The sequence below is a fragment of the Diceros bicornis genome, chromosome 30 (assembly GCF_020826845.1).
Source record: "Diceros bicornis minor isolate mBicDic1 chromosome 30, mDicBic1.mat.cur, whole genome shotgun sequence".
In the NCBI taxonomy this organism is placed as follows: Eukaryota; Metazoa; Chordata; class Mammalia; order Perissodactyla; family Rhinocerotidae; genus Diceros; species Diceros bicornis.
This window is the reverse complement of record NC_080769.1, coordinates 5,796,607-5,821,172: the sequence shown is the minus strand read 5'-3', so window position 1 is coordinate 5,821,172 and position 24,566 is coordinate 5,796,607. Positions and strand designations below refer to the sequence as shown.

General features: G+C 39.9%; 2 protein-coding genes and 1 pseudogene across 2 annotated transcripts in view; 2 read left to right on the top strand and 1 right to left on the bottom strand.

The window, feature by feature from the left end:
* Nucleotides 1–24,566, top strand: part of LOC131394523 (zinc finger protein 709-like) — a 226,232-nt gene that overhangs the window by 51,146 nt on the left and 150,520 nt on the right. The gene's annotated exons all lie outside the window — the stretch shown is intronic.
* Nucleotides 2,210–24,566, top strand: part of LOC131394552 (zinc finger protein 709-like) — a 442,972-nt gene continuing 420,615 nt past the window's right edge. Inside the window, exon 1 of the mRNA XM_058525945.1 lies at nt 2,210–2,227. The gene's annotated coding sequence lies outside the window, so the exon portion shown is untranslated. The remainder of the gene's footprint in view (nt 2,228–24,566) is intronic.
* LOC131394154 (single-stranded DNA-binding protein, mitochondrial-like) lies at nt 14,549–16,837 on the bottom strand (annotated as a pseudogene).

Below are 24,566 nucleotides of genomic sequence, written 5' to 3'. Positions count from 1 at the left end.
ATTGAATGCTAATAAATATTATTGTGGTTTTCATTTCCTCAGAAAATATATTAAAATTCATTTTGGTTATGGATTTTCAGATATACTTTGCAATTTTCTTCATTTAATCATTATACATTGTTAGTCAATTTTATCATGTGCATACAAATTCAGGTATGTTTTCCTCAGGGAAACTTTTAGTCTTTTATAATTATAATTTTTATCGTGAAACTAATTTCGCGTTCATTCTTAACCCAAAACTTAACAAGTATAGTTTTTTTAGTGTCCTCTTGCCAGTGACCTGCAGGATTGTACCTGTAGTCAAAGAGAGGGGTGTAATGAATTCTAGTAAGAATGACCACAGACCATAAAGGACTGTGAGGTATAACAGTGACAGGGTGCTCAGAAGTCCTTCCTACAAGATTTTGGCAGGTGTTTGTTGATTTAATTGCTATTCAAGGAAGACGGTCATTTTCTGTATTGAATTCTGTGAGGTGGTAAACTTAATTCTATCTTTGGTAAATGTTTTGTCTTTAGTAAATATAATCATTGTTTTCTAGAAGGCAGTGGAGCTAAAGTTAATTTGTAAGACAGTTCCAGTCAGTCGTTTTAGTAAGACGAAGGGAATATTAGTGATTTTTATGATTTGAAATTTTATCTTTTACTATATATACTAGTATGGTAAAAAAAGTACACTTAGGTTTTTTTGTTTTGGTGACTGAATCTTTCATGAACAAGATGTGTGACATTTTTCTCATCAACAGGATGAAACTTGGGCTTGCAGAGAATGCAGGCCAGCTCCCAATCCTCTGGAACAGCTTTTTTAAAAAATTTTTTAATTTATTTTTTCCCCCAAAGCCCCAGCAGATAGTTGTAGGTCATAGCTGCACATCCTTCTAGTTGCTGTATGTGGGACGCGGCCTCAGCATGGCCGGACAAGCGGTGCGTCGGTGCGCGCCCAAGATCCAACCCGGGCTGCCAGTAGCGGAGCGCGCACACTTAACCGCTAAGCCACGGGGCCGGCCCTGGAACAGCTTTTGCCTTTCCTACTTATTATCAAAACAGTGATGTATTTCCTAACATGTATCAGACACTGTTTACCATAAAGTACCTCAGTTAAATTATATAAATTCACTTATTACTATGCTGTATAATATTTTTAATATCTCCTTTATGACTCAACAGAGACTTTTGAGTTTAGATAAATTGTGAGACATTACAAACCTAACAAAGGAGAGAGACAGGACCACTATGCCAATCAAGCCTTTTTTTCTCAGAGACAATGCTCTTGATGCTAATATTTCAACATCTCTCACATGCCATGCACCATAGAGTCAAGGTCCACAATTTTGCACAAATAAGGCACAGTAGGATTTGGATATAGTGGCATGAAACAAACAAGTTGCTGCAGTCCTGGTGCTTATATGTTTGTGGGAAAAGAGATAATTAACAAATGGTAAATATTTGTCTAATAAGATGGAAATAAGGGCTCTGAAGAAAAGTAAAAAATAATGTGAGCTAATAGGGAGGCTGAGATGAATATATATCCTTTCTGTGAGGTTAGGAGTGAGGGAGGTTGTCATTATTATCTGGGACTCGAAATTTCTTATTGACTTAAACCACAGATATTTGTGGGGGTTTTTTCATGTTATGTGAAAGGATTTTTATCTTTAAATATTTAAAATGTATATCCTTTGGTATTTTCATTTTGCTGTTGTACAGACATGAATGTGCAATATATACTCCATTAAACCATGGAATTCCTCCCATTTAGAGAAACAGTTACACTTATCCGCACTGTTCCAGCTCATCCTGAGTGTGTTCTATGAGTAGAGTGATATCTGTGTGAGTCCACTGTGATCTCCTAGCGGAAACCCCAGAAAGAGCTATGGGTGTTTAGAGGCAATCATCCAATGAATGATTGAGGTGAGCTGCAGGGAGAGGGTATCATTTTGAGTGATATCCTAATTGAATATAAAAGGAGAACTTGGAAACAGTTTCTTTTTATCAAAGGAGTAGCTGAAAGTCTTTAGTTTCAATGTTTCTCAAAGCCAGGTAGCCCATTTTGCTGTTCATAGGTTTCATTCCCATAAGCTTAGATGTCCAGCACATTTTGTGCAAAAGTGCAAAACAATGTTAACAGCTACAAGGTTTAACAAAGGGCAAAAGAAAGCATTAATCTTTTCCATTGTTTTTAGTGTTAACTTATGTATCGCAAAGGTTTCAATCAAATGGGCACCACAAGAATGTTCTTGGTGATGTCGTGTTTTCCATCTTGTGATGGCAGTATTAGTATACATTTGTGAAAATTCACAAGTATACCTAAAATATTGTATATTTATGTAATTAATGGAAAATTAATAACAGAATCACTTTCATATGTCAGGAGAATGTTAAACTCTCTTGATCCCTGATTTTTATGCATTCAGTACTTCTTTCTAGCACTGTGGGATCCGTCTCGGGATGAATTGAAGGACTGAGAAGAATAATTCAGTCCTCAACAGGCCTTTCTTGCAGCTTTGGAAATTCTGTGGTTCTGAAACAAAAAGGTGTCTCCTAAGTGGGATCTGTCTGGGGACATCCTCATTCATGTGCATCAGCATCATTACTTTCCATTATTATCCATAGACCATTTCCAGCTCATTTCCCAACTCAAGCCTACTTGTGCCTGCTTACTTGGAAACATCTTTGGAAATTTACACATTCCACTTTGGAAAATTTCCCTGAGACAATGATGGGGGCCTGTGCGGTGAGAGGGTGACAAGTCACTGTTAGAACCCATATCATGGGCATATTCTGTAAGCCACAGCTTTCCCAGCTGTTGCATATTTATCAGATCTGCTTGCTTATTCACGCAACACTTAAAAGTGACTGACTTTGAATGGGGAAACCAATGGCTCTTGAATTTGTCAAAATAACAATCCCTCCATTAGAGTCTCTCTTTACACACCCCTTTACCATAGAGGCTTTAGCAGCCTCCCACTATGCATCCAAGATTCTCTAAGCCTCTCATGGTAGACATACATTGCCCGAGCCTTCTTGTACCAGAAACTATTCTCATCCTCTGCAGCCACTGAATTAGAGAATTAGAGAAGCCACTGATGGCAACTGATGGAGATATTTTGTAATTGGTGGCCCTCCCACGGCTTGGGTGATGAACTTCCACAGCCAGCTTCCCATTTTCGTGGGTCATGCATGCCGGACTCCTTAGGCTTGCTAACCAGAGGCCTCCTCATTGAAGAGATATGGGTACTTACAGGATAGAGCCAAAAACAGCACCTCTGGCATATCAAATCTACAGGAGGAAGTGTGTTCCCTTCTTCTCTGATTGATAGAATACATTCTGGAGGAGGTGACCCCCTTTTTAGGCTCATTGGCCACTTCAGGAGTGGCTTGGGCGCGCATGAATGACCAGGGAGTTCATAGATTTTATGAACAGTGTGCACCACCACACCTGATGGGGTCCACTGCAAAATAGCTGTGTTCTTTCCCTGGATCAAACAGGCCTTCCCTGATCACAGATTGGACCAGATTGATTAGTCCAATTCCAGGTAATCGTGCTAGCAACAAAGAATTCCCTGGCCAAGAAACAAACTCATCTGCATGGTTTTATAGATCCTCTGCCCATCACCAACGATCTAGCTGTCTCATCCTACTAATAGCAACAACTCCTTATCCAAGGCATTCCCTTTGGCATAAAGAACTCTGGGATACCTTGCCTTGCAATATCCAAATACAAGTCAAAGTCACTCCTTACTCTGCACATATTAAACCTTAGTCTGCAGAGATTCATTGCATTGCTCAGGGTGAAAAAGTCACTGAATTTCCGAGACACATACTGACACTTCTGACCCAATAGTGTTAATCTTGGCCCATGGGCCCCTGTGATATGAAACCATTAAGAGGCCTCCAATGTAAAGCTCTAGGCAAAATTCCAGGGACTTCCCTGCGCTACTGTGGATAACTTAATGACAGACCAATGCACCTGATGTGTAAAATATGTGTCATAGGTAATAAAATCCGTACACATTAAGTCCAGGTGGAGGAAGAGGTCCCTACAGCTGATGGCAAATAGACTTTGTAGGGCTCCTCACCCCTCTGCTGAGCTTCTTGTTATCCTCAGACCATGGTAGAAACTTATATAGACAAATTACTCACCCTATCATACATGATCCTCCTGAAGCCAGGATCAAGGACTCACCAAGACACTCTAGAAATTATTGATATTGTCAACAATTGTCTCAAAATATACAGCATTGGGTTTTTGAAAAAGGTATTCAATGGATCTTGTACCTCTCTTATGACCCAGGCTGCAACCCTCTTAGGATGGCCTAATGGCTTACTTAAACAAAACTTGCATTCTTCTAAGAGATATTCCTGCTGTTTGAGTCATTAGTTAGATTCAACCCCAATATTTAGGGCCTATTACTTTGTTCTGATCATCAGGCTTACTGGAACTTTATAAGTAGAGCCTTTCTTTTCTAGACATTTCTCTCAGAATGGGCACTCCTACAGGTCTTTGGTTTATTGTAATAGTGCACCCTGGCCACCACTCTTATAGCCCACTCCCAGATCTTCCTCCTAACATCACCTGTAGGCTGTGTGTCCTGTGTGTCAATATTTCATTTTGGGCACCCTCCCTCAAAACCCCTGAAGTCCACCCAACACAAATGTGTTGTTTTCCTACCATTAGTGCATGTGCTTATTGTCATGGGCATCACTCATACTGACCTGGGCACACATGTTGTCATTCAACAAAGACATCATTACTGCCAATCAAGAAATGTCCAAAACACTCAAAACATTTGTACCAGACAACTAACATTTGAGATGATTTTCCTGAAGGAAACTCCCTGGCAGCCATGGTAGCTGATGACTATTTGGGTTTAGAATATTTATTAACCAGCCAATGAGAGTTCTGTTCCCCTAAAAGGGCTGCTTGCTGCCTGTGTGCAGGCTACACTGTCAAGGAGCCACCAATAACACAAGAAATGAGACAAGAAATGAAAATAAACAATAATATTACTAAAATATTTGAACAAATTTCTGTAACCATATTGACACACTTTCCTGGATCTCTCCAATGCCTTGGCGTCTCTGGATTCAAATATTTTTTGAGGCTTTGTGATCCTAATTATAATTTCTTGTGCTTTTCACATGGCTTTTCAATTAATATTCAAATTCAAATTTATTTAATGAGATGTGTCATCATTCAGTGAATAAGCCTCAGGAGTGAACTTTAACTGAAGACATTGACGTCATTATTAATATTTGAGTCTTCATTGGCTTTAGATACCTGCTCACCCCATCTGGCCCACAATGGGTAAATAAGTCAGGAAGGTAGACACATGCCCTTTCTCTTTTTGTGCCAATAGGTAGGAGGGTCAAACCTTGAAAACCTGCAGCCTAACCCCCTATATACTTTAAAGGTTCAAGCCATTCTGCCTTGCACAAATTACCCCAGCCCACTTACCCTTGCACTACTCTCCTTTGAGTAATAAAAATATTTTTATTAACTTGATGCTTGTGGCAACATAGTGTTGACATCTAATCCCATTTTAGGTAGGGTGTTAATCCTGCGCCAAAAAGGGCAATGAGAAAACAGAAGGAAACCAGTGGAAAGTGTCTTTTGAATCACAAACAGGTATTCAGTTTAGGGAATTTTTATAAGATGAGGAAAAGAAATCCAAATACAGGGATTCCAGTATGATAATGTTTTTAGATATATTAGTCTCTGAAGAAAACTTTGAAACCACCCACATGAGCTCTAGTGGTAGAATTAACAACTGAAAATGGAATAGTCTCACAAAGGAAAAATACAGCAACAGAAGTGAATGGATGGCTTCTGTTCCGATATGTAAAGAGCTCCGAGTGATCATATAATCCTCACAAGAAAAAGCTGAACAACATGAACAGCAACACCTCGTCTTAGATCAAAGAGAGATTTGAGATTACACGGCAAGCCAATGCCCCCAAAATGAGAGACCAGCAAACAGAGAATGACCACTTACCTTAAGGAAATACAACTGGAGGCAGCAGCCTCTAGGGACACATCAACTGGTAACGATGAACTTGCTGGAGACACAGATTAGACTAGCTTGAGAGTCAAAAGCTTTAGGGAGTCCAGTCTCAGGGAACCCCGTAAAATTTGTGTATTTTTCCACCAGGAGCTCAAGGAGGTTCTCCTTGTGAAGACTGAGAAACATTGTCTCACGCGTCATGCAGGAAATGGGGGGAAACACTTTGATATACACAAAAAACATTCTGTGCTCTGTAACTTGGGCCACACATCAACAAAAACTAATTTGCCAGAACCTCATCTGATTGTGGAAGGAGCAGTCAGACAACTCCCAGACTCTTCAGGATTTCCCTCTGAGAAAAGAGGAGGAATAAATGCTGAGGACTGTTCTGAAGCTCATAGTCCAGGGATTCTGTCCCATGAAAACATTACAGGTTTAATCATAGCATGAGCATCTTTCCCTCCCTAATACATTCCCACCATATCAGCATGGCTCCAGTGTATAAAAACAGTGGATTAGGGGCTGGCCTGGTGGCATAATGGTTAGGTTTGCACACTCCACTTTGGTGGCCTGGGGTTTGTAGGTTTTTATCATGGGTGTGGACTGACATACCGCACATCAAGCCATGCTATAGGGGCATCCCACATACAAAATAGAGGAAGATAGGCACAGATGTTAACTCAGGGCCAATCTTCCTCACCAAAAAATTAATAAAAACAGTGGATTAAGACAGAGAATTGCAAGACACAGACTACTTAGGATTGAGTTTCTAGTGATACCCAAACACACCAGGACACTTGTATGCAGCATAAAGAGTAGTAAAAGAGAAGTTTATAACAATGAACACCTATATTAAAAAAGAAAGATATCAAATTAACAACAGAACTAGAAAAACAAATTAAACCCAAAGTACAAAATGAATGCTCTGAAAACTACAAAACATGGTCAAAAGAAAATAATAAATGTATAAATAAATGAGAAAATATCCCAGTTTCATGGTTTTCAGGACTTAACATTGTTGAAACTACTCCACAAAATGATCTGGAGATTGAATGCAATACCTATCATAATCGCAGCTGTACTGTTTATAGAAATTGGCAAGCTGTTTCATAAATTATGTGGTATTGCAAGGGAACCAGAATAGCCAAACCAACCTGGAAAAAGAACAACAAATTAGTAGCACTAACATTTTGGGATTTCAAAACTTTATAGTAAGGAAAGGTAATCAAGATAGTGTGGTACTGGGCCGGCCCCGTGGCTTAGCGGTTAAGTGTGTGCGCTCTGCTGCTGGCGGCCTGGGTTCGGATCCCGGGCGCGCACCGACGCACCACTTCTCCAGCCATGCTGAGGCCGCGTCCCACATACAGCAACTAGAAGGATGTGCAGCTATGACATACAACTATCTACTGGGGCTTTTGGGAGGGGCGGAAAGGAGGAGAATTGGCAATAGATGTTAGCTCAGAGCTGGTCCTCCTCAGCAAAAAAAGAGGAGGATTAGCAGGGATGTTAGCTCAGGGCTGATCTTCCTCACACACACACAAAAAAAGATAGTGTGGTACTGACACAAGGATAGACATAGAGATGTATGGAAGATTGAGATTAGAGAAATAAACCCCCACATTTATGGTCAAGCGATCTTTGACAAAGGTACCAAAAATGGGGAAAGAATATTCTTTTCATAAATTTGTGCTGGGCCAACTGGATAGCCATGTGCAAAAGAAAGAGACTGTGCCCTTAAAACATGCAATGACTTACCAAAAAGGATCAAAGACCTAAAGATGAGAGTAAATGTATAACAAAATTATATAAAACATAGGAAAAATCCCTGACCTTGGATTTTGCAAAAATATGTTAGATATGCAAGAGCAATAGCAAGAAAAATGAATGGGAAATTTGGATGTATGCACTATGGATTAATACCATGATACAGATCTTATTAGACCACTGTGTTATATGCAGTCAGTCATTGACCCAAACATCGCTACGTGGGGCATGACTGTATGTGGATTATCTCAATAAAACTGTTCATATATGTAAATAAATGCATTAAGAGCTTTGCAATGCAAGAGTCTTACAATCCCCTCTTACGCTTATTAGAATTTGCAGATTAATTGACACACCCATACCTGACATAGTTACATTGTATGTGGTGAGAATGCTTAATCCATTGCCTACAGTACACATATATCAAATCATCAGGTTGTATTCTTACATATAGACAATATTATTAGTCAATTATACCTCAATAAAGCTGGGGAAAACAGTTTACAAATGCATCCCATATCTACATAATAATTTATTGGTTCTTATATCAGTGAATTAGGAATCAATTGCCTTAGGGATATTATAACCATTTACATTTCAAACTTCTCTAGGGACAAAGGCAAAATTTAATCTAAAATAAATTTCCCTATAGTGTAAAATGTAAACTTAAGAGTTTAGTGAACACATCTTTTAGCTTGTGGGTAGTCTGAGAAGAGTCCCTGTGCCCAGCCAGGGCTGCGTGGTTCCAACTTCCCAAAAGACAAGCACTCTGAGATTGTTTATCTTAAGTTCCCAATGAGTGGGGGTGGGGCAGGGATGGGTGGAAGGCTGAACATTGGCAAGGAGGAAAAATCAAAATGGAGCTAGACTCTCTATTACAGATGTGAGGTCACATTTAAATGTCTGTGTTTCTAAACAAGGGTCAGGGTTTCATGTGTGTGTCACAGACTTACACCAAGCCCTTGACCGCTAGAGGGCACAAGACCTTCTTGTTGTGAAGCCAGGTACCTGAGGGTTACTGTAAATATTCAATAAGAACATGATTACCGGGCTGGCCTGTGGCTTAGCGGTTAAGTGCGCTGGCTCCGCTACTGGCGGCCTGGGTTTGGATCCCGGGTGCGCACCAATGCACTGCTTCTCCAGCCATGCTGAGGCCTCGTCCCACATACAGCAACTAGAAGAATGTGCAGCTATGACATACAACTATCTACTGGGGCTTTGGGGAAAAAAAAAGAGGAGGATTGGCAATAGATGTTAGCTCAGAGCCGGTCTTCCTCAGCAAAAAGAGGAGGATTACCATGGATGTTAGCTCAGGGCTGATCTTCCTCACAAAAAAAAAAAAAAAAAAAAGAACATGATTACCTTTTGACTTTGTTCCCAACAGAGACACGGATGAGAAGTTAATCTTGTTAATTTGCTATTTTCTTGGTTAACCTGAGGGGTGACTCAGGGGTCACAAGGATTTATAGGTTTGTTTTGCAGAAGTAAAAGAATATCTTTAAGGAAGTTATGATCACCAGACCAGCCCCCAGTTGCCTTTTTCACCCAGAAGTCTGATTGCCCAAGGGTTTATCTGGAGTGAAAGAAATGTGGATTTCCCCTTTGTCTCTGAAATATCTCATCCCAAGCCCCTTAGCTCTATAAAGATCCTCTGCTTTCTTCTTTTGTTAAGGTGGATTTGAGAGAACCTGTCCTCAAATCCACTACCCTGTCTCCCCAGCCTAGCACTTCCTAGGACTGGCAATAAATTCCTAAATTTTCAGTGTTCTCTCTCTGCATTCCCAGAGTCAACTTCCCCTCTCGGATTTGCAGCATTAGCAACTATTTGTCCTCTGTGGTTCATTTCAAACAGAACCAATATTTAACTGTTATCCTTATGCCCCAGGACCATGGATGGCTCTTTTTTAAAGATTATATTTGTCTGTAGATATTTTACATTAGAAGACAGCAGAAAATAAGTGCCTGGAACTACACTGCATGACATCCTGTGCATCTCCTCCTAGGATCTTTCTGGGCACAGACAGCCTCGGGGAAGTCCTTTGGGTAGAGGTTCCTCTTGAGAAACCTTCCTGGGTGATCTGTCCTGTCAGTCTTGGCTCTCCTTGTGTTTGTGACCTTGAAAAGATTTATTCAATTATTTAAGTCTCTGTTTTTCAATAAGGGTAAAATGTATTTAATCAATAGATTTTGAAAGACAGTATAAAATATTTCCAAAGTAGCAAGAAAGTGGTGAATTTCAAAAAAAAAAAATATATATATATGTATATATATATATGCCTGTATTATATTCCATTTGTTAAGAATTCTGAGTTCACTCTTTCTTCCCTGAGTGCGTGTAGTAAGTTTCTGAGGTCTGTATTTACTTTTGGATGTTTTCACTTGAAATTTCAGGGCTTAGACATGCAGACCACAAGTGTGCAAGTGTCATTAATTATTTACAAACCAATTTCTTGCCATGGAAATAATAGTTAAGTGACATCCTTTTTTCTCAAAGGAATAGATATTTGGGGTTTTCTGGTTGAACCAGTAAAAGTGCCTTACAATTTTCTTCCCTCCTTTCCACATAAAGAATGAGTTTAAGTGATTTTTCTGGATTGTTCAAACACTGGGTTCATGTGATTTAAAATATCATTGGTGTTCCAAAGCAACTTCAGTGGGGAGCACATGCTGTAGTCATTGAAGCTAGCTAAGGCCCCCTTGGGCCTGCAAAGGGAAGGACTTGAAGGCCCAGTTGTTGTTCCTGGGGAGCCTCCCCCTGCAGGTGTCCTGCTGCTCACACCCCCCATGGAAGGAGCCTCTATACTGAGAGGAGCTGCAGAGCCCTGGAAAGCTGGGGGTGCACGTGCTCATGGGGGACAGGGAGTGATGCCCTTTCTGAGGTTGTGGTTGTGGTTCCTTAGACCTGGAGATTTTAAATGTTATGTTTGAGTCTTGCATGCACAGTGTGAGTGCATTAAGACTAATTTGTGCACTTTGAGACATCTGTAAAGATCAAGTTTTCTATTTTGTGGACAAAGGGTTTATGAATTTGGGAGTTCATCTAGGTCAGAACCTTAAACTGAATCCGGCTGCGAGTGTCCTCACTTGTGAGAAGGGAAGCCTGGGGGAGGCAGTGCTTCCATGCTCACAGGAGAGGGGAGGGTGTGTGGAGCCCCCAGAGTTCATTCCTGTGGCTGCTCAGGTGTCCCCTCCCTCCTTCCAGGGACTGACCCACTCTAGGGGGTTCTATCTCAACCTAGAGTGTCTAGACCCCAAGTCTGGGAATATGGTCACTTTCTGAGTGTGGGTTTTCCTTCTGAACTGTAGACAAGCAGGCTGCTTCTATGAGCTGATTGGAATATTCATGTTTCTGTCCCTGGATTCCTTTATCAGGTGAAGATGGCAGCCCTTTGATTCTAGTTTCCATTAGCACTTGGGCTTTTAAATGTAAGTTAACTGAGAGATATGATTGAGAGATATGATGTAAGGCAGGAAAATTGTGGAAACAAATAGTATTTTTGTTCCATTTACGGAAGAGAAACCCAAGATGTGAGATGGGTGTATTTAAGTTCTCAGGTGCTTTTTCCATTTTGAGGACAGTTTTTGTATGTGTCTGTCCCTGGAGAGTTTTGACATTTGAAAGGCTATACTATTCCTTAGGCAAATGAATTCCTATTTTAAAGGATTTGAGGAAAAGCAATTGAATTTCTATTTTCCTTAATGTGAGCAAAACACCTCAAAGCTTATAGAAACCTTTGAAATTCTCAGTACACTTCAGGGTTAATTTTCAAACTGCTGACGCTTCATAACATGCTGCTTATTCCTGAAAATACTACCAGTGTAAATATAGTGGAGGGACAAACTATATGTCCCTTGTCATTTTAGTTGGAAAGGAATTTTTAAATCTTTTTTATTGTCTGCAGTTTTGTATTCATTAGTGTTTAATTTTTTTTTTTCCCCAAAGCCCCAGTAGATAGCTGTATGTCATAGCTGCACATGGTTCTAGTTGCTGTATGTGGGACACGGCCTCAGCATGACCAGAGAAGCGGTGCGTCGGTGTGCGCCCGGGATCCGAACCTGGGCCGCCAGCAGCGGAGCATGAGCACTTAACTGCTAAGCCACGGGGCCGGCCCTCATTCATGTTTAAAGGGTTAAATCTTGGAGTGGTTTCCTTTGTAGAAACATTAAAATTAGATTAATTTTTAGAAGCAAAAGTTAATTAAAAATAATGACTAAGCATAAGAAAATATAGTGTATATAAATTTCTCTCCTTGTTTTAAATAAATAACACATGGGAAGGTTAAAAAAATTTCTGAGAGGAAACTAACTTAAAAAGACTCCCTGCCTGCATGTCCTGCCCCACTCCTCTGCTCTCACTCCAGCCCCCCTCAAATGACCAGTTTTGATCACTGCTTCATCATCCTGTTAGCGTGTTTTCATGTAAAAACAAGCCAGTGTGAATGCCTATTTCTCTTACCCCTGTTTGTTCTGGTAATGAGTGCCCAGGGTCCACATATTTGATGTTTGGCTTCTGAAAACTTAAGCCTCACCCCTCCCTTTCCCCTAGGCCCTCTTATCTGGACAGGCTGATGAGAAAGCCTGGAGGCTCCTGCACTGTGAGCTGCTGCTTGCTGGGCAGCTCCTCCTGTGAGCTGTGCTGCCCTGTGTGCATTGTTGACCCACCACGCCTGGGTTCTATGTACAGAGGACTCTGAGTTGGCAGTTTTGATAATTCCTTGTCCTTTGGGAGCAGGAGTATGAGAATGGCCCTCATTACTGTGGGGCAGGGTTGAGGCCTTGGCTGGAACCCATCTGTGTTTAGAGTGAAGCTGTGACTGAGGCTGGGTTTGTCCCTACATTAGGGGCGTGTCTTAGGGGGGCAGGAGGATGATTATACCCTGTGAATGAGGTGAGCCCATCACATGGTCACTCCAGTTATTGCAGAAAGAAAGCAAGAAAAAGAGAAGACAGGGAAAGGCAGCCAGTAGATAGTGGGTGGAGTCCACACTCCTGATGGCAGGGGGCTCCTCAGGACCCCTAAAGACCTCTGCTGCTGCTGCCCCTGCCTCTCCTGCGACAAAGACCCTGACGTTTGGGGCTGTAAGGAACAACAGCCATGGCACCCGTGTGGCACAGCCAAGGGATTAGTCAAACCAGATTTCAGACTGGAGTCTTTAAACTCCATAAAGCAACTAGTTGTTATGGTGGAGGCTCCTAACTCTGATGACACCGATGTGAGGCCTCTGGAAGAAAAATGTATAAATACCAGGACACAGAGGACATCCCATCCCTCAAAGGATATCCAGTAACCTGAAATACAAAACAAGGAAAGATAGCAGAGAGGGAACAAGAGGAAAAAGTTACTGAAACAAAGGTTCATAATTTGACCCAATTGGAAATCCAAAATATGCTAAAAGAATTTGCACACCAACAAAGATAAAAGGGTGCTCTTTGGCTTTTGAGCCTCTAAATCACAGGTTTTGAATTCATGTTACCAAGTCCTATAATGCAATAATTCACAACACTTCATGCAATTATTCGATGCTAGGTCTCAAATTACACTTACACCTGGCTGGCATCTTAGGGACCCCATGATCTTAGGGAAGTTACTGAGTATAATACAGAGGCCAGATTGGTATTCTTCACCTTAACCATCAGAACTCTTTGCCATGCCTCACAGGACCCATTGTCCTAAAATATCCCATAGTGAGCAGGAAAGCTCTGAATCAACAATTCATAAATTAAGATGCAGTTAAATTGTCTTCACCCCTTCCAAATTGGCTTCCCCAAATGGGACTCCATGATCCTTACTCCTTAGTTAAATTAGTTAATATGGCCCAATGCACATTCAATAGAGCCTTCAAGGATTGAAAACTGTTGTAAGAAACCTATTTAGGAAGAAGTGATTATCCCCTGTGTTTCTACTTTGGACAGCTGGAATTGGCCTGTTCTTAAGTCTAGAAAGAATGAATGACACCTCTCAGTGGATTACTGCAACCTGGAGGCTATGGTCACACCAAATACAGCCCTATACCCTGTCCCCAACATTATGGAAATTACTGACTCCACCCAATTATTACCTGGTAAACATTCTGCTCTCACGGATTTGGCTCAGTCTGTTCTGTTCAGTGCTGTGTCCACAGCCTCTTGGCTGCAGTTGGCCTTCCCCTCTGAAGGGACAGGATACACCTTTACAGGTGACCTTGTCTTATGGCACTTCAGTTTATTGTACTTTTCAGATATTTCTTTTTTTACAAGACCCTCCACAGCAAATGATTGTGACTCCCTCAAGGCTCAGATGATGGTTAGCCTTTTTTTAGCAATAAATTATTATTATCATCATTATTATTATTATTATTATTTTTGCCAAGGACGATTCACCTTTAGCTAACATCCAATGCCAATCCTCCTCTTTTTTTGCTTGAGGAAGATTAGCCCTGAGCTAACATCTGTGCCAATCTTCCTCTATTTTGTATGTGGGACACCACCACAGCGTGGCTGATGAGTGGAGTACATCTGTTTTGGGATCTGAACCCATGAACCCAGGCCACCAAAGCAAAGCATGGAACTTTGCTTGAGCTATGGGGCCAGGCTCAATAAATTATTTTTTAATTAAGGAATGTGCATTTTTTTTTTACAGATACTCTTTTTGCACAATAGACTAAAGGATAGTGTAAACACAACTTTTTTATATATGTAGAAGAATATTTTAGTTCTTGTCTTTAGAAACTATAAAGACTATACATCTTTTGTATATGAGACTGTACCAAACAATGGCCAAAGAAGAATTGTCCACTCCATGCCTTCTATTTTATCTGGTCACTCAGAAGTATAGTGATTTCAACTACTATTGTTGTTGCTTGTCACCTCACATTATTTTTATCCTTGTATTCGCCATAGTCTGCTTTCCCTTCTACATCAATCCAAGACCCCTTTTCACATATGCCACATCTCCGAGGCCTGGCTGGAATACTGAAATTCTGTGCCATGTTGTCTTTTGACTGACATCACCCATTTGGTGAGCTTCACTTTCCCCTGATCGCCACATCTCATTTGTTGCTGGAGAAAATATTATGACTTGGTTTTTCCCTTCCATCTCTCTCATAACAGGGTCCTGACCCACATGTCCAAATAACTGCACACGATTCAGAGATCCTTTGGTTATCAAGCTGCTTGCTGTTTAAGACTCATGTCTTACAAACTGATGATGTAGCCATAATACAGGTCTTTGAAACTGACTTCTATTTTGTCTTCTTACAATCTAGTCTTTAGTCTTTCCTGACACTCAGGCCCTAAACATACATTTTAAAAAATTATTCAATAAACAGAAGGCCACTCCCTTCCTGGCATCATTGCTTATTTCAATTATCCATAAGCTTATTGTTGCCAAATACATTGTTGCTAAAATTACTTTTAAACTTATCATGTTATATTAATTATGATAAAACATACCAAAGATATTTTACTTTCATTTATTCCTTTTACAATCCTCCACCTTTATCATTTACATTCTTTCTGATGAATTTTTGAACATTCTATCCACAGGAGGTGTACTACAGACAAATTCTTTCCATTTTTCTCTCAGAAAGTTCTTATTTCTTCTTTACTTTTGAAGGATAATTTTGCTTGACAAAGAATTCTAGGAGGGTAGTTTTTTAGTTTCAAAACTTTAAATATTTGACTCCACTCTGTTCTTGACTCCATGGTTTCTGAAAAGAAGTCCAATACAATTCTAATCTTTGTTTTTCTTTTTTTTTGTGAGGAAGATCAGCCCTGAGCTAACATCCATGCTAATCCTCCCCTTTTTTGCTGAGGAAGACCAGCTCTGAGCTAACATCTATTGCCAATCCTCCTCCTTTTTTTTTCCCCCCCAAAGCCCCAGTAGATAGGTATATGTCATAGTTGCACATCCTTCTAGTTGCTGTATGTGGGACGCGGCCTCAGCATGGCTGGAGAAGCGGTGTGTCGGTGCGCGCCCGGGATCCGAACCCCGGGCTGCCAGTAGCGGAGCGCGGGCACTTAACCGCTAAGCCACGGGGCCGGCCCAATCTTTGTTTTTCTGTACCTGAGTTCTGCTTTCCCCTCTGACTTCTTTCAATATATTCTCTTTCTCTTTGATTTTTGTCTAATTTGAATACGATATACTTGGGTGCGTATTTTTAGTATTTTTTATGTTTAGTGTTTTCTACCTTCCTCAGTCTACAGTGATTATTACTTGTTTCTTCTGTATCTCTCTGTCTTTCTTTTCCTTCAGGTATTCCCATTATGTGTATTTTAAACCTTCTGTTGTTCTAGGCTTCATGGATATTGTGTTCTGTCTTTTTGTTCTTTTTGTCTTTGCATTAGACTCTGGTGAAATAGATTTTTTTGAGTACAGGCCTTGTAAAGAACAGAATATTTGGGGAATATTTTGAAACGCTGTGTTTCTTTTCTCTTTCTTAATTTTGGAGACACTGGTTTGTGCTATGGCCTCAAGGCTCTCGTAGGTCTAAGGAGAGTTGTTCATTTCAAGTTTGTTCATTAATTTTCTTCCCATGAGATCAAGAATGACAGTTTCTAAATTGCTTAAGTGCAGGATCAGAAGTTGGCAGGGCATCACCTAGAGTGGCTGGTCGGGAAACACCTCCTCTTGAAGTTGGAGAATGGACGTTTTATATTCTTTTGGAGGGAGCACTGTTGAATCCTAAAGGTAACCTATAATCATGGCCAAGTTGACCATCAAGCCATTGTAGACTTCAATCTGCAGCTCTTAACCTGATTCTCAAGGGCAGCAGGGTACGCTGTTAGAGTTTGCCTGGAAAGAGCTCTTATGGCACATAATTATCCCACTGTGTGTTATAAAATTTGGCTGGAAGCTGTCCTGAGGCATATGAGTATAGGGATATTTTAGTCTTAAGTTGTCATGCCTTTTTCCTCATGTCTCAGCTCTAAATTCCAAATAAGTTTTAAGTCCTATCAAATCATACAGAGAGAGAAAGGAAAAACTGAGTGATATATATTATACATGCTTAAAGCAATGCTTCTTGGATTTTTATTACTTGTAATAGCCTGTCATTGGTGAAAGCTTGATTTCCACAGGCCTCCTGGACTCTCATGTTTGGTGATGGGAATAGAAGAAAATGATTCCAGTTCTTCATTGTGTTTTTATTTTTATTTCTTACAATCTCATGGAGATTTGACCCTCTGCCTCATGGAGTGCTGTAAATGGTGGGTAATAAGGAAGAAGATGAAATAATTTTTCTCACAAAGTATTGAGGGTGTTAAGATGATAATTTTTTAATTTGTGTAGCATTTCTATCATTTCCCAACATGCTCTAGACCCTGACATTAGAGAGAAACAAGATGTAATGTGATCACGATAAAAATATGTAAAAAATTGTCATATGTTAATGATGGTATTAAATTTATGAGAAATAAGTTTGGACTGAGAGTAAATTTCTGATGATCAAGTCATAGAATAAATGTTTAGAGATGACAGAATCTCTAAATTCCTTCCTATAAATGGAGTATAGATGTCTGGTCCCATCAGTTTCATGCATCCTACTACATACATGTTTGGGATTTTGGGGATTCAGTGGCCATTGAGGATTTGGTTGTGAACTTCATCCTGGAGGAATGGGCTTTATTGGATTCTTCACAGAAGAAACTTTAAAGAGATGTGATGTGGGAAACTTTAAGGAACCTGGCCTCAATAGGTAAGGATGACAAATTCCCTTCACTTCATCAATTAGAAAACAAGTGTTTCTTGCTCATCAATGTTGTTCCAAGATGTGGAATGTGGAAAGGGAGGATGTTGGTAAATAAACTAGGCATGGTCACAGCTCATCATGGACCTAGAATATAATAACTTCTAGAATTTCTAATACTTTGGAATCATTATTCTGGGGCTGCATTTTAAGTAAAAAGTGGGAAGATCATGACATTCAAGATTAGTGCAGAAACCAGGAGAGAAAACTAAGGTGAGTCACACTCACAATAGAAAGCAGTGTCTCATGTGAGAATCCTAGTATATTATGAAATTGTAAAAAGCAGCAAACAAAACAAATAACACTTGTTTCAAATGTATTTATTCTTAGCAAGGTTTCACCAAAAATGCTTTTTAAAATGTGAGATAGAATTCAATGTTTGCAAAATAGTTCACTTGGAAACAGTTTTAATAAACCCTATATATGAATATCACTGTTTGGATACTTGCATGGATGAAGTCCTCTTGCAGAGCATTCAGTATATTCAATTTCAGAGAATTCAGACAAGGCAGAAAAGCTAAACTTTTCCTATAAATCATAATAAATATAAACCATTAATAAATCATCAATAATGTGCTTCTTATTTTTTGCAGAAGTCATATGGTAGAGAGATTCTGTGAGAGTGAAGAAGGTAGTCAATGTGGATAAAAGTTCAGCCTTCTTCCAAATCTCAATCTGAACAATAAAATTACTGGAGTGAAACCATATGAATGTACTGCATGTGGAAATGTCTTCATGTATCATTTATCCATTTATAGGTACATCGTATGTCACACTGGACACAAACCATATTATTTTCAAAAATATGGAGAGAAGCCATATAAATATAAGGTATATGGTAATCTTTCAGTTATCTCCATTTTTTAAAACATGAAAGAAATCATAATAGAAAACCTATAAATGTAAGGAATGTGGGAAAGTGTTTATGTGGCTCAAAATCCTTCAAACACACGTGATGGCACACACTGGAGATGCTCCTTACACAGGTGAGGAATGTGGGAAAGGCTTCACTTCTTCCAGTTCCCTTCAAATACAGGGAAGAGCCCACTCTGGAGAGAAACCCTATCAATGTAAACAATGTGGAAAAGCTATTTGGTATTATTATTCTTTTAAAAAACATGAAAGGGCTCACACAGGAGAGAAACCTTATGAATGTAAAAAATGCTGTAAAGCCTTTAGTTCTCCCAATTCTCTTCATAACCATGAAAGAACTCATACTGGGGATAAATCTTATGAATGTAAAGAATGTGGGAAATCCTGGGGCCAGCCCCATGGCTTAGCGGTTAAGTGCACACGCTCCGCTACTGGCGACCCAGCTTTGGATCCCAGGCGTGCACCAACGCATCGCTTCTCCGGCCATGCTGAGGCCGCGTCCCACATACAGCAACTAGAAGGATGTGCAACTATGACATACAACTATCTCCTGGGGCTTTGGGGAAAAAAAAAAGGAGGCAGATTGGCAATAGATGTTAGCTCAGAGCCGGTCTTCCTCAGCCAAAAAAAACAGAGGAGGATTAGCATGGATGTTAGCTCAGGGCTGATCTTCCTCACAAAAAAAAAAAAAAAGAATGTGGGAAATCCTGCTGATAATTTATTTCCTTACAAAGACGTGGAAGGACTCATACAGGAGAAAGACCCTATGACTGTAAACAATGTGATAAAGGTTCTGGTTCTCATCTAGGTTTCCAAATACATGAAAGAAATCACACTGAAGAGAAACTCTATAAATGTCAAAAATGCAGTAAGGTGTTCAGTTGTCTCAGTTTTCTTCAAATACATGAAAGACTTCACACTGGAGAGAAATTTTATGAATGAAAGGAATGTGGGAAAGCCTGTATCTCTCGCTCAAACCTTCAAGTACACATATTCACTCACACTGGAGATGGGCTTAAAAATGTAAGGAACGCAAGAAAGCATTCATTACTCCCAGTTCATTTTGAAAATTTTAAAGGAGTCACACAGGAGAGAAACTTTATGAATAGAATGAAGGTGGAAAAGCCATTTGTCCTCCCTCAGGTATTTGATCACACATGAAAATGCGTACCAGAAATACAAGTATGAATGTAAAGAATGTGGAAAGCTTTCATTTGTCTCCGTTCACTTGGAATATGTGAAAAAACTCACATTGGAGAGCAACCCTATGAATGCAAAATATGTGCTAAAGCCTTCATTTGTATTTTCAAGTACATAAAAGAGCTAATACTGGAGGGAAACCCTATGAATATCTGGAATGTGGGAAAGCCTTCATTTGTCACACATACTTTTAAGCCACATGAAAGTGCACACTGGAGAGAAACGATATAAATGTTAAGAATGTGGGAAAGCCTTCTGTGATCCCAATTCTTTCTTTTTACACTTCTTTTTTTAATTTATTATTATTATTATTTTGCTGAGGAAGATTATCCCTAAGCTAATATCCATTGCCAATTCTACTCATTTTTTGCTTTTGGAAGATTAGCCCTGAGCTAACATCTGTGCCAGTCTTCCTCTACTTTGTATGTGGGTCATAGCCACAGTGTGGCTCACAAGTGGTATAGGTCTGTGCCTGGGATCCAAACCCACCTACTCAGGATGCCAAAGCAGAATGCAATGAACTTAACCACTACACCACGGGGCTGGCCTCATCCCAGTTCTTTCTGAGCATATGAAAGGATTCACTGGATAAAACCTCTGGAATGTGAACAGTGTGGGAATGACTTCATTGGCCCACATCCTAAAATGTGAAAAAACCTACTAATGAGAAATATCAATTTAAGTAACATGAGAAAGCTTGGTGGGTATAAATTCATATATAAAGTTCCAGAAAATTTTCAATGAGAGAGTTTTTTTTTTTTTAAGGAAGATTGGCCTTGCACTAATATCTGTTGCCAATCTTCCTCTTTTTTCTTTTTTATCCTCAAAGCCTCAGTACATAGTTGTATATCATACGTGTAGAGTTGTAGCTCTTCTATATGGGATGCTACCTCAGCATGGCTTGATGAGTGGTGAGTAGGTCCGCGCCCAGGAACAAAACCCCAGACTGCTGAAGCGAAGCACGCGAACTTAAATGCTGTGCCACTGGGCTGTCCGCAAAAGAGTTTTTATAAAAATTGTAAATATATTGGTTTACTAAGTTTCTTTCTTAATATACATTATTGGAGTGTGGATTTCTACTAATTACATTTGGAAATTAATATAGAGGTGAGGTAATTCTTCAAGTAATCTTTCAACAAAAGTACATAAGATTAATAGGTAGTGATCTTTCTTTAAATCAGTTAATGATATTTTCTCTTTCCATTTTGAAGCCTGTTGTATCTAGGGGTGAATTGAAGTGTATTTCTTTTTTTATTATTTTATTTTATTTTTTGTGAAGAAGATCAACCCTGAGCGAGCATTCATGCTAATCCTCCTGTTTTTGCTGAGGAAGACTGGCTCTGAGCTTACATCTATTGCCAATCCTCCTCCTTTTTTTTTCCCCCCAAAGCCCCAGTAGATAGTTGTATGTCATAGTTGCACATCCTTCTAGTTGCTGTATGTGGGACACGACCTCAGCATGGCCGGAGAAGTGGTGCATCAGTGCGCGCCAGGGATCCGAACCCAGGCCGCCAGTAGTGGAGTGCGCACACTTAACCGCTAAGCCACGGGGCCGGCCCTGAAGTGTAATTCTAATATGCCATTAGGTTTAATATTTTTATAATATTTTATTCTATGTTATGGGGCCACTGAAAAATGACAAGTTAGTATTTGTTGGGATTTTCCTACTGGCCATGTGACAAATCCTGGATATCCCTAGTCCACTGTATACCTTCTACCTTTCTTACTGAGAAAGCTCCTTTTTGGGGGTGGCAGATATAGGAGCTTTTCCCCATTTTCTATAATATTAAACACTAAAATATTTTTTATGTATGGCAAGTTTATCAAAGAGCATAGTATCATGTGGATTATTATTTTCATATTTGGGCCTTTGCTGGTTGTCTTTCTTTCTGACTGGTATTTGGTGAGTAGACCTTGAATTAGGAAGACAGCCTTGAGATAGGGCAAAAAATATGGAGTTGGAGATATCCTCCCTGTGAATAATGTTTGGAACTAGGTTTTCCATTATCCATCCCCTTTATGGTTCCCTGTGGGAATTCACCAATAGCCTCACTTGCATGAAATTTTGAAGTCAGTAATGAAGGCATTAATCAGATTTTTGAACCACCATAAAAGGAGAGAGACAGATAAATCAGAGCTTAGAGGAAATCATGTTCCAGCCCATTTTACAGATTCCTTGCCCTTCCAGTCAAAAGTTTCTCCAAAACCACCACCAACTGTTTGATTTTCATTTTCTTAGAGGTATAGGTTTCCACTGATGTCAGTTCCACATCGAAGATACATGAGAGTTGGATTTTTCTGTCAGCCTTCTTGTGTTTACCAGGAAATTAATTCTGACTTCTACGATTGGGAGTATTCCTCTTTTCTAGACTGTATCTCTATAAGGCCTAATTTGTATAGGAAACACTTCATACTGTTAATAGTGCTAGTGACTATCTCTTCCTTATTTACCGTGACATCCACAATGGTGCCATCAAAAAGAATGACATTGGAGTTTGTTTGTCTGCTGCATTGAGCCTTGACCTAATCCTTCCATATAAGAATAAGCACCTTCCTCGTGTCAGGAAGACTGTGTATGTTTCCTGTTACTTGTAGCTGAATGTAATCCCTCAATATGTTATAAACTATATTTGATTGTATGTGAATAAAAGTATGTACATTTTTTTGTGAAGCAAATGTATCTGTAGATGTTTCATAGAAATCTTTTATCAACTGTTTTCTAAGCCCTCCTACTAACAAATATTATTTTTTTCACTTCTTCAGAGGATATGTTAAAAATATTCCATTAGGGCCGGCCCCGTGGCTTGGTGGTTAAGTGCGCGCGCTCCAATGCTGGTGGCCCGGGTTCGGATCCCAGGCGCTCATCGAGGCACCACTTCTCCGTCCATCCTGAGGCCGAGTCCCACATACAGCAACTAGAAGGATGTGCAGCTATGACATACAACTATCTACTGGGGCTTTGGGGGGAAAAAATAAATAAATGAAATCTTTAAAAAAAAAATATTCCATTATAATTATGGATTATCAGATAAACTGCAATTTTCTTCATTTATTCATCATACATTATGGGTCAGTATTATCATGTGCATACAAGTTCAGGTATTTTTTCCTCAGGCAAATTTTATTTTTTATTTTATAGTTATAATTTTTGTCATAAAACTAATGTCTCAGTCATTCTTAGTTCCAAAAAGTTAAATTATAGTTTTTCAGTGCCCTCTTGCCAGTGATCCACAGTATTACACCTGTAGTCAAAGAGTGAGGTGTAATGTTACGAAAGTTGATACAGGAGGCTTTTTTTTGTGTGTCATTGGTAGGAGGGTCAAAATCTGAGGGCCGGCCCTGTGGCTTAGTGGTTATGTGCATGCACTCTGCTGCTGGCGGCCCAGGTTCAGATCCCGGGTGCGCACTGACACACCAATTCTCGGGCCATGCTGAGGCCGCATCCCACATACAGCAACTAAGAAGGATGTGCAGCTATGACATACAGCTATCTACTGGGGCTTTGGGGGAAAAAATAAATAGGTAAAAATTATTAAAAATTTGAAAACCTGCTCCATCTACCTCTACACACCTTAAAGGTCCAATCCATTCTTTTTTGCACAAACCACCTGAACCAGCTTACCCTTCCCCACTCTCCTTAAAAAGCCCCTTTGAGTAATAAACATTTTTCTATTCACGTGATGCAGGTGGTGACATCACTCTTGCCATGCAATCCTACTTTGGGTAGGGTGTTAATCTTGCCCCCAGAAGGGCTATGATAAAACAGCAGGTAAGCCATCAAAAATGCTTTTGGGTGGTGAACACATTTTCATGGTCTAGAATTTTTAGAAGATGAGGATAAGATGACCAAAGGCAAAGATCCCAGTATGAGGTTTTAAATGCATTGGTCACAAAAGAAAAACATTGAAAGAACACATGGTCGCTAGCAATAGAATCAATAAGTGAAAATGGTATAGTCTCACAAGGGAAAAATACAGAGCAACAGAAGTGAATAGATGGTCTCTGTTTCATTATGCAAAGAGCTTGAAGTGATCCTTCTCCTCTTCTGAACAAGGAAAATGCTGCACAACCTGAAAAGTAATACCTCTTCTTAGATTCTTGAGAAATTTGAGGTTACATGAAAAAACATGCCCCCAAAATGAGAGACAGGCAAATATGGAGAATCACCACATACCAGTGAGAGAAACATCTGGAGCCATCAGTCTCTAAGAAATATAAAATGTAATACATGAATTTTGGAGGCACAGTATGGATGACCTTGAAGGTTAAAACTCTAGGCAAGGCCAGTCTTAGGGGCCCCCCATAATTTATGAATTTTTCCTTCAGGAGCCCAAGTAGGCTCTCATAACAAAGTTCAGAAAAAAATGTCTCATGCTTCATGCAGGACATGGGGGGAAACATTTTGATATATATACAAAGTATTTATTTGTGTGTAAAATAAACCATCTCTGAAAGGAAAATAATCTACTAAAGCCTTATCTGATTGGAAAAGTACAATTAGACAACTCCCAGACCCTTCATGTTTCCTCTCTCACAAAAGGAGAGAAAATATGAAAGTTGAAAACCTGTTCTGAATTCATACACCAGGGATTTTTTTATCACCAAAACATTGCATAACATAATAGGACATTTTCCCTCCCAAATACCTGACAACATATCAGCAGGGCCCCAGGTGAAAAACAGTGTATTAACAGAGAGCTGCAAGACACAGAGTCTGCTTAAGACTGAGTTTCTAGAGATACTCAAACACACCAGGGAGATAAGCACAAGGACACTACAGGATATTGAAGCTTCTAGCACCTACAGCTGCAGCAAACATTAAACATATTCTAATGCCTAGTCTAGAAATAAAAGCCCACACTAAAAGCATATTCATCTCAAATATTATTGTAGGGCCGGCCTTGTGGCTTAGTGGTTAAGTGCGCGCGCTCCGCTGCTGGCGGCCTGAGTTTGGATCCCCGGCGCGCACCGACGTACTGCTTCTCGGGCCATGCTGAGGCTGCGT